Genomic DNA, 9,534 nt, shown 5'->3' with positions numbered 1-9,534 from the left:
TCATTATAACAAGCTTCATGATATAACTGACAACTATTTGTTAAGAGCATACAACTACTGCACCTTTCATACATTCCTTCTATCTAAGCATTCATTTCTACTCTTGCCTAACATAGCATTAACCCTTGTCCTATATGTAGAGACCAGTTGCCCTTTTATGTTGCTGAGTCCTCTTGTTCTTGACAACAGCTCTCTGGTGGTTACAGTTCGCCACCTCCACACGTGTGATACCGAGGTGGTGCTTACAACGTGGGGAGTGGGTTGCCAATGCCTTCTGCCACCACTGAGCTACTGGGGGCATTACTTGGCACGCCCAGTGCTTGAGCTTTTGCTCTTGAACCCATTGCCCTGACAAATTTCTCTTTGAATCTTATGAACATCTTCGGGGGAGTATGGTCTGGGATGTATATGTCATCTGAGTAGGTGGCGTGCTTCTACATTCTCTTTAGTTTTTTTGCCTGCTCTTCTGAGCAACCCAGACCCCTGCTGTCAGTTTGTGGTATCTTCTGATCAAAAACTTTTATCATTGGTCAGAGTGGGGTTTGCCCTAGAATCTTCTTTTCTGCCATTGGTATTAGCCTCCACTCAACCTGTGCAGCTTCTTTATACTCTGTTGAATCATCTGTAGATGAGCTTTGCACTTTTTCTGCTTGCGTCTGATACCCCACTTCCAGATATTGACACTTATGGGTGGTTGCATTCTAGGTGGGATCATCCTCCTTCCCTCTGGCGTCTATGGGAATAAGAACTGTGAACATGAGTGTTCTGGGGGAAGAGGCTTCCTAGTAAGCATTGACCTTATTTTGTATGCATTCTGGAAATATGGTAGTAGTTTTTTGTTGGCCCTCAACAACTCAGAGAACATTACATGTGAGGCTTCAAAAAATGGGTTGTCCAAGTTGGCCCATGGAGCTGTTGAGCTATTGACCAGTCAGGGTCTTTGAGGTGCTCATTCTCTTTGTGCAGGGTGTGGTTGGCGTCATTCAATTTTTGGACCTTAACCAATAGCTTTCGTCTTTCCTTTCTGGGAACTCCGCGAGACATCATTGTTGTGCTCTCAGGGCTAACTCGACATCGGCCTTTACCTTTGTTAATTCTGCTTGAAGTTTAGCCACTTCTTCCTTTGCTTCTATGAGCTCTATTTTCCATTATAGTCCTATCTTCTGGGTCTACTGCACCCTTTCTGCCATCTTCTTTGCCTCTTCTATCTGCATTTGGAGGGCGGCTCTGTAACTTTCCCAATTTTCGAGCCCTTCTTCTCTGACTTGGTTCTCATTTTCCATGCAGTGCTGCATTTCTAATTCCAGTGCATCCAACTCATTGTTGATGGTGTCTATCTCAAATTTAGTACTCCTTTCAAGTCTTTGTTTATACTCCTCTACTTATCTTTGGCCTTATCTCTATCTTGGAGGGCTTCTCTTAATATATTTGCATATTCTTCGGAGGGTGTGGCGTCATGCAACTCCTGCTGTAACACCTTATTTCTTTCAGCTAATTTCTTCGCCTCCTTTTCTAGTGTTCCGCTTTCCAAGTGGTGGCCTTCAGTGGTGGTGCCAGATTATGGTCCTCATCTTCCACTTGCTTTCCTTTTCCTGAAGTGCTTATTTTGGGGGACTCGTGGCCTATTTTGTGTTGCTGGTATTGTTTTGTTAATGTTGTTGTTTTGCTGTTGTTGTTGTGCTGTTAATGTTGTTGTTTTGTTGTTGTTGTTGTTGCTGTGGCTCCCTGTCTGCATCATCATCTTTATTCAAGTCATAAATGACCTGTTGGCGGTTTGCAAGACATTTGTTCCTGAATTTCTATTAGGGCTTGCAGCTCTTGATCCCAGACCTTCCTGAGTCTGGCCTTTGTTGTTTTTATCACCACTCCTTTGGCATCTAGTGGTAGGCACATAACGTCTTCTTCATCTTGGTTTTTAAGGGCTTGGGCTTCTGATTGTGCTGTAGCCACCACTGTTATACTTTCCAACACTTCGTCTTTCAATCCTTGTATGGTATCAGCCCAGATCTTTGCTCACTTTCTTGCTTCTGCTAATTCTGCACGGAGCCCCTCCACCTAAGCTTGGAGTAGGTGCCTTTCGATGTGGTTGTCTCCTTTGATGAGGTTTGTCAATGAAGATGCATAGGATCCGGGGCCTTTCCTTTGAGCTCCCTATTAGAGATAGATGGTTGGGCTCTTGGAACCTCAGGAATAGCTGCTGATTTGCGAGGTTTTGGTAGAAAACTTCATAGGTGAGGATGCGGTTGAAGGAGTAGAGGCTTTATTGGAGTTGGTTGTTGACGCAGATGGTAGGTCATTGTGTAGAGGGGCTTTTGTGGAAGAGGCTTGTATCCTTTTGCGTTTAGTATCATAGATATCTATTAAACTTGGATCCTCTTCCTTTTGCAGTATGGTATTGTCAACTTTTTATCGTTGACCATCATGATGACTCTATTGCTAGCAAAGCATAGTGGTGCTTGGGTAGCAGCAATGTTAGATATCCGTAACACTGCTACGGGCGTTACCACAGGAGGGGACGGCCTCTGGCTCACCACCCAGCCATAGAGGAAGAATGAGGATTGCCCCTCATACCCCAGGCTATATAGTGTGTGGCCTGCCATCCACACTAGCCTAGCCGCCCATGACTCCACACGGGCATCCTCTCCCACTGAACCCCGGACATGGCCATCCGGTCTGCCGTACCCCCCCCTTAAGAAGAGTTTTCATCCTCGAAAACAAACTGGGAAAACCTTTTGGAAATTGCACTACGGCGTTCCCAGGTAGCTACCTCCTCATCCCTATCTGTCCATTTAACAAGTACCTTCTGGTACACTTTATGTCGGGTTTGTCTGTCTCGATACCCAAGAATCCTTTCCGGTTCATGTGGTATCTTTGGTGGAGTGATCAATTCCACCAAAATATCTAGAGAAACTGCGTTTTCTAACCCGTGAACTGATTTCTTCAGTTTACTAACATGGAAGACAGGATGAACTTGAGAACTCTCCGGTAACTCAAGTTTGTAGGCTACGTCCCCAATCTTCTTAAGGACCTTGAAAGGACCGCAATATCTAGGAGAAAGTTTATCACACTTTCCCGTTTTCATGGTTGCTGACTGCACAGGAACCTTTAAAAATACAAAGTCACCTTCTGCAAAGGTCACTTGTCTGCGTCCTTTATCGGCAAATGTTTTAGCGCGATCCTGAGCGCTACGAATGCTCTCACGTGTGGCTCTGAGCATATCATTCATATCTTCAAGGAAATCCTTGACAGATTGAATCTTCTCCTTTTTTAGGCCTACAGCCATCGGAGATCTCGGCTGGAATCCATACATTAACATGAATGGTGTAAATCCAGTCGTTGAGTGTTTGGAGCTGTTATAGGCAAACTCCAATAAGGGCAAGTACTTTTCCCAATATTGCTTCTTACTTACATAAGAACGCAACATATCCTCGAGTATTTGGTTAACCCTTTCTGTTTGACCATCAGACTCCAGATGGTCCACCGTACTCATACTCAGAGTAGTATCCAGCTTTTTGAAGACCTCTCCAAAAGTGGCTGTTGAACTTTCTATCTCTATCCGACACTATATCTGCGGGCAAGCCATATAGCTTGTAGAGATGTTCAATAAAGAGTTTTGCCAACTCTGGCGTTTTTACCATTTTCTTGGTGGCAATAAACTTTGCCATTTTAGTTAACCTGTTCACTACCACCCACACCGACTCGTCTTGGGTAAACCGGTAATGAAATCCATGGAAATTTTTTCCATTTCCCTTGAGGAATGCTTAAAGGATGGAGCAAGCCCCCAACCTTTAGCCTTTTATGCTTATTGACCTGACACTTATTGTATTACAGCACATAAGTCTGGACATCCTTGAACAAACTAGGCCAATAAAATTATCGTTTGACTCTAGTGCATAGGTCTTTTGTATCCCGGGATGACCAGCACTTGGACTATCGTGACTTTCTCTAAGAATGCATGCCCAAAGTCACCAATAGTTGGTACACACACCCTACCCTTATAGAGTAAGTACCCGTCGTCAATGGAGTAGTTAGCATACTTCTCCCCCCCGCCGATGAAGTTTAGCATCATCCTTTGAAACCGTGTAGGAAAACAAAGGTGATGAAGGGCCTACGTCTGAGCTCTCCGGCTAAAAACTATACCCCGAAGACTCGGCTAGCCTCTCCGGACTAACTCTCGCCTCACTACCCGCCGCACCTACGGCCAGTCTCTCCGGACTAGCATTACGTGCCGGCGAGGAAGGTGGGCGCGGCTGTGACAAAGTGCGTACGCGTACAGTGCGCCAGACCTCTGTAAAGATAGGATCATGCTCACACAAGCCACGGAGTGATTCCAAGAACTCATTCTTGAAAACCGTAAAGCTTAACTCATAATGTTGTGGCGAAAAATTCACATTTGCTCTCCTTCGCAAATAGCTTGTGTTGTCGCAATAACTGGAACACTAATCGCAAATGTGCCAAGTGTTTTTTTACGCATTTTGCTATACACAAGAATATCATCTAGGAAAACTACTACGAATTTTCCTAAGTATGGACGTAAAACACTGTCCATCAGCGTCATAAAAGTCGCTGGAGCATTGGTTAGCCCAAATGGCATAACCAAAAACTCAAAGTGACTGAATCGTGTCCTGAATGTTGTCTTCGCAACATCCTCGACCTTAATTCTAACCTGATGATACCCAGATCTCAGGTCTATCTTAGAGAAATATTTCGACCCATAGAGTTGATCAAACAACTCGTCCATACGTGGCATAGGGTACTTATTCTTAATCGTGACTTGATTAAGATATGCACATACGCTTAGAACCGTCTTTCTTCTTTACCAGAAGAATCGGTGATGCCCAAGGACTCGAACTAGGGCGAATAAACCCTTTCTCTAAGTATTCGGTCAAGTGCTTTTCCACCTCCTGTGCCTCGGAGTGGCTCAACCTATAAGCAGGCTTGCTTATTGGTTTGGACTGAGGCATAACTTCGATGCCATGGTCTACTTTCCTTGATGGTGGTAAACCATTTGGAAGCTCTATAGGAAAGACATCTTGAAATTCCTGCAATAAACTTTTCAAAGCATCTACGTACTTTGTTTTTAGAGTCTCTTTTGCCTTGGACTTTGTTGTTTCATCATCACATGCATGCCAAACAGGGTTTTCAGAAAATAGTAGGTCTCTTCCAAGGCTTTGTTTTCCATGTTTGTCTACGCAAACATTACTTTCAGTTTCAGCTACGGAAACAAAATTTACAAGAGGGTAACAAGAGTATACTTGTGCTACCTGGCTGCTGGACCGCGTGGCATAACTCGAGCGATGATATAAGTGGTGAAAAGGGGACACTACGGTCTCCTTGTAGGGTGATGATATTACCCCCAGACTCAAACTGTAATGTGTTGTGTAAATAACTCCGAACTAGGCTAGGACCGAGGCTATACAGCCACTCCCTGCCTAAGTAAACATCTGCTCTAGCTTAATGCATGACCTGGAAGTCAAGCACGGCCTCATAGTCCTGCATGATCAAAGGGACTCCCAAGACCACGGTATTCCATACCTTTTTATCATAACCATTGGCCAATCCAATGGTATACTCATGATCTCTTACGGTCTCTTTTAATTTCAACTTCTTGACCAATGAATAGTTCAAAAAGTTATGGCTAGCCCCATCGTCTATAAAGACAGTGACTCTACGGCCACCTATGGTGCCATACATGCGCACCATGTCATGCGGACCAACACTAGGCTGCCACATAGCTGGTGTCACTGAACAAGCGTGACGCTCGTCCCACAATGACTCACCGTAACCTCTCTGAACTCTCCGGCACTGAGAGGTAGTGTCTGCACCGTGTGCAACTACCTAGAGGATTTACCATCGCTCTTAGCTTTGGGCAATCAGCCTTGTTGTGCCCCACTTCATTGCAGTTGAAGCAACGATTTTCCTTTTGTGCTTGCAAAGTACTGCTCCTTTTTGTGGGTTTCAGAACTTCGTTTTTTCTTGAAGGGTCTTGGTTTTTTAGACCAACGACCCCCTGCTGACTCCCCTCCGTCCTCTCCCCTGATTTTTCACTATGGAAACCCTTTCTTTTAAACCCTCGACCCCTTTTTTTCTTTATCCACTGATCTCCTTGCCCCATCTCGCGCACCACGACGCTTGATGTCATTATAGATTTGCGCATACTTGATGGCCTGAGAGAGGTCCTTAGGCTGCAAGGACTCTACCTACTCAAGATAATCATTTGGCCTCGTTTGAAGCCCCTCAATGTTTGGAATGCATCGATTCCCTTCAACTTGAGTATGAGCTCTCTGTAGTCAGAGATCTACTGGGTGTGGGACTTAATGTCACGCATCCCAACTTCTCTCTTCTTCATTGCCTAGCAAAAACTCCTTTCGAAACATTGTTTCGAAAGCTGCCCAAGTGGTAGGGTGAGTGGTAAGACTCATCCACCACTTGTATGCCTTGCCAGACAATAAGAAACTAGCCTCTACGGGCTGCACATGACTAGGCTGCTTACGCAGCTCATGAATGTCTGACCATTTCACTTAGAATATATTAACAGAATCCTTGTTACGCTCTCGTTCCTCGCCCGCCAAAGCTAGGCAACTTAAAATCTTTAAGTAACGCTGAGGCTGCCTCTATGCAGGCACTGCGGCCTGTCCTCCCGGGACCACGGGTGAGGATGCGCTCACGCGTGTCGCAGGCGGGCGTCTATCATGAGGAAGAGGAGAAGATGCCGAAATAGCGGACAACACATCTAGGCATGTGGAGATGCCCTGCAGCATCGTGGACAACGTCGTCCTGGACCCTCTGTAAGGTCGTCAATTGCGTGTTAACATATCTAAACATCCCATTAGAGCGCTTTGCTCCGTGAGGATGTCGGCAGGGTCAGTAAAGTACTAGTCAAAGTCGTGGTCTGCCAAGAGGTCATCGTCCCCCTCGGCGACGTCAGTGTCCATATAATCCAGCTCATCGACCGGAGCGGGGTCAGCCAGGTCGGCGGCCTCTACGGGCATGCCAAGGTCAAGGGCAGGGTCACGAGACGTGGAAGGTGCCTGCGGGTCACGAGACGTGCCCGGAGAGCGCCCCTCCGAATGGGAGATGGCCTGGCGTCTACGGCCAGCCAACTCGGTCGGGGTAAGGCCCGCGACCGAGGAGAGAAGTCCTGGAAAACCTACCGGACTAGTGGGTGGGGACACACTGGGACGGGCAGACATTTTTATTTACTTGCAATGTAAACAATGCAATAAACCAGAAATACACAACAGTAACAGTAAAAGAAAGAGTAACGGCACGAGCAAGTAGTAAACTGAAAAACAAACACACTTGAAAAAAACAAGGTGAGAATGTGTTTGTACAAGTTTAGTTACTCGACGCTACGGTCGTGGGATTTCTAGGCGCTACGGCCGTATGTTTTCTCCTCTAGGTGCACACGTGCTGGATGAAATTTCCTCTAGGCGCTACGGCCATAGAAGTGTTCACTAGGCACAACGGCCATAGAACGGCTCTCTCTCGAAGGACTCGGCACTACGGCCGTGGGATTTGTGTCTCTCTTAGCATGCGGCGCTAGGCCGTGTGCGGTGGGTCTCTTTCGTGGAAAACGGGCACTACAGCCACACTGCGCGATGGCCATGTTAGGTTTGTTTCGTGGGGTGTACCATTGTTTTGTGTTTTTTTTTTAAAAATAACGGGCCGGGCCGGCCCTCGCTGCTTGGGCGTGGCCGCTTGCCCGCCCTGGGGAGCCTGGCCGCCCGCGGCCGCCGCCGTTTGGCTGGCCGCCCGCTGGGCTGCTGGCTGCCTAAGGCTGGCTTGGCTGGCCTGGCTGGCCGCGCAGGCTGTCGCCTGGTCTGGCTGTGCCTGGTTGGCCTGGCCGCCCGGGCTGGCCTTCCTTTGCACAGTGCAGCCGTCAGCTTGGAGCCGTATCGCCTGGGCTCTATGCCCCCCCTTTCAAACGAGGGTCAGCATTCGCCCCCAACTCAAACGTGGGTCGCATTGCTCCAGCAAGCCGCCCCAGGCTCTTCCCCCCCACACAGTAGAGATTTCGCAGGTCGTGGGCTGGTCTTCGCCCCCCCCACCCCCACACACAGGATTCAACTATTTCTTTCGCAGACAGTGGGGCTGGTGCCGCCCCCCCCACACACAAGCTTCAACAAATTTTTCCGCAGACATTTTCAACGCAGAGAAAAAAAAACAAAACGAAAATTGCTTTTGCTTACTTGCGTTTTTGCTTGCTGTGTGTGAGACGGGGGGGGAGAGAGAGAGAGAGAGAGAGAGAGAGAGAGAGAGAGAGAGAGAGAGAGAGAGAGAGAGAGAGAGAGAGAGAGAAAGAGTTCTTCCCTTCAAAATCTGTCTTGGCCGCCTCCCTCCACACACCCCATTGTGGATAAGGATGAGAAGATGAATGGTTGAAAACCATTGAGTGGGCTCCGGTCCCCCGGTCACGCACGGACCCTGACAACCCCATTGAACCGACGCTTTGATACCAGTGTTAGATATCCGTAACGCCGCCTATTACGGGCGTTACCACAGGAGGGGACGGCCTCTGGCTCACCACCCAGCCATAGAGGAAGAATGAGGAATGCCCCTCATCCCCCAGGCTATATAGTGTGTGGCCTGCCGTCCACACTAGCCTGGCCGCCCATGATTCCGCATGGGTGTCCTCTCCCACTGAACCCCGGACATGGCCATCCTGTCTGCCGCCGTCGGTCTCACAGGCGTTACAGCCTACGTGACAAGCAGTCTTTGAAATTTCCAATCCAACCAAAATCCTAGGGATCTTTTCAGTAAGATATGTTGGAAGTTCCGGCTCCTGCAAGGTTTCTTCCTCCCGTAATATAGCAGTTGTACATTGCCTGCAAGGGTGTTCAAGGTGATTGTTTGCATGGATTCATCTAGTGAATACAATGATTCACTTATCCAAGTTCCGCCAAGGATGACATCATACTCAAGGGAATCTAGGATAACATGGAATGTAAATTCCATATCGCATCAATTGTTTGAGTAGTGTTTCTAAAGTAACCTAGAACTTCAATGTTTTGCCCATTGGCTCCTCTTGAAATACTATTGCTTGCAGGGATGAGTCTGGGTTGTCACAATGACACCTAAGTGTCTATTGTCATGATGTTATGTGACTTGCTCGAGGGCTAATCAATGCGCGTTTGCACTGAACATCATTGCTTGTAGGGAAATCCAACCATACCATGATAGAATCTTCCACCAAAGGAACCCTAGGTATTTTGGTTATTGTTTCAGCTTTAGATCTTGTGTCTGTTTCATATTCCCATTCACTTTCATCCTCTATTTGGGTCTCAACTTTTTCAAGAGTACCCAATGCATACATTGGCACACTTGGCCCTCTAACAATTCTTAATGAGGGCTGTTTGGAAACTTGCAAATCCTCACAGTCCTGTTTTATGGAGTTCGTTATGTCCTTGTATAACTCAGGATGAGCCATTAAAGGTGCAAATGCTGATGTGATGCTGGCTTGAGAGAAGAGCATTCCTCCGAATGAGGTTTTGAGAGACTATTTTAATTTTGTAAGGGAATTATTGAATTTCT

This window comes from Cibotium barometz, chromosome 30 (genome assembly GCF_041138505.1).
Source record: "Cibotium barometz isolate CiBa-2024 chromosome 30, ASM4113850v1, whole genome shotgun sequence".
NCBI classification, from domain to species: Eukaryota; Viridiplantae; Streptophyta; class Polypodiopsida; order Cyatheales; family Cibotiaceae; genus Cibotium; species Cibotium barometz.
Note: the sequence above shows the minus strand (reverse complement) of the source record.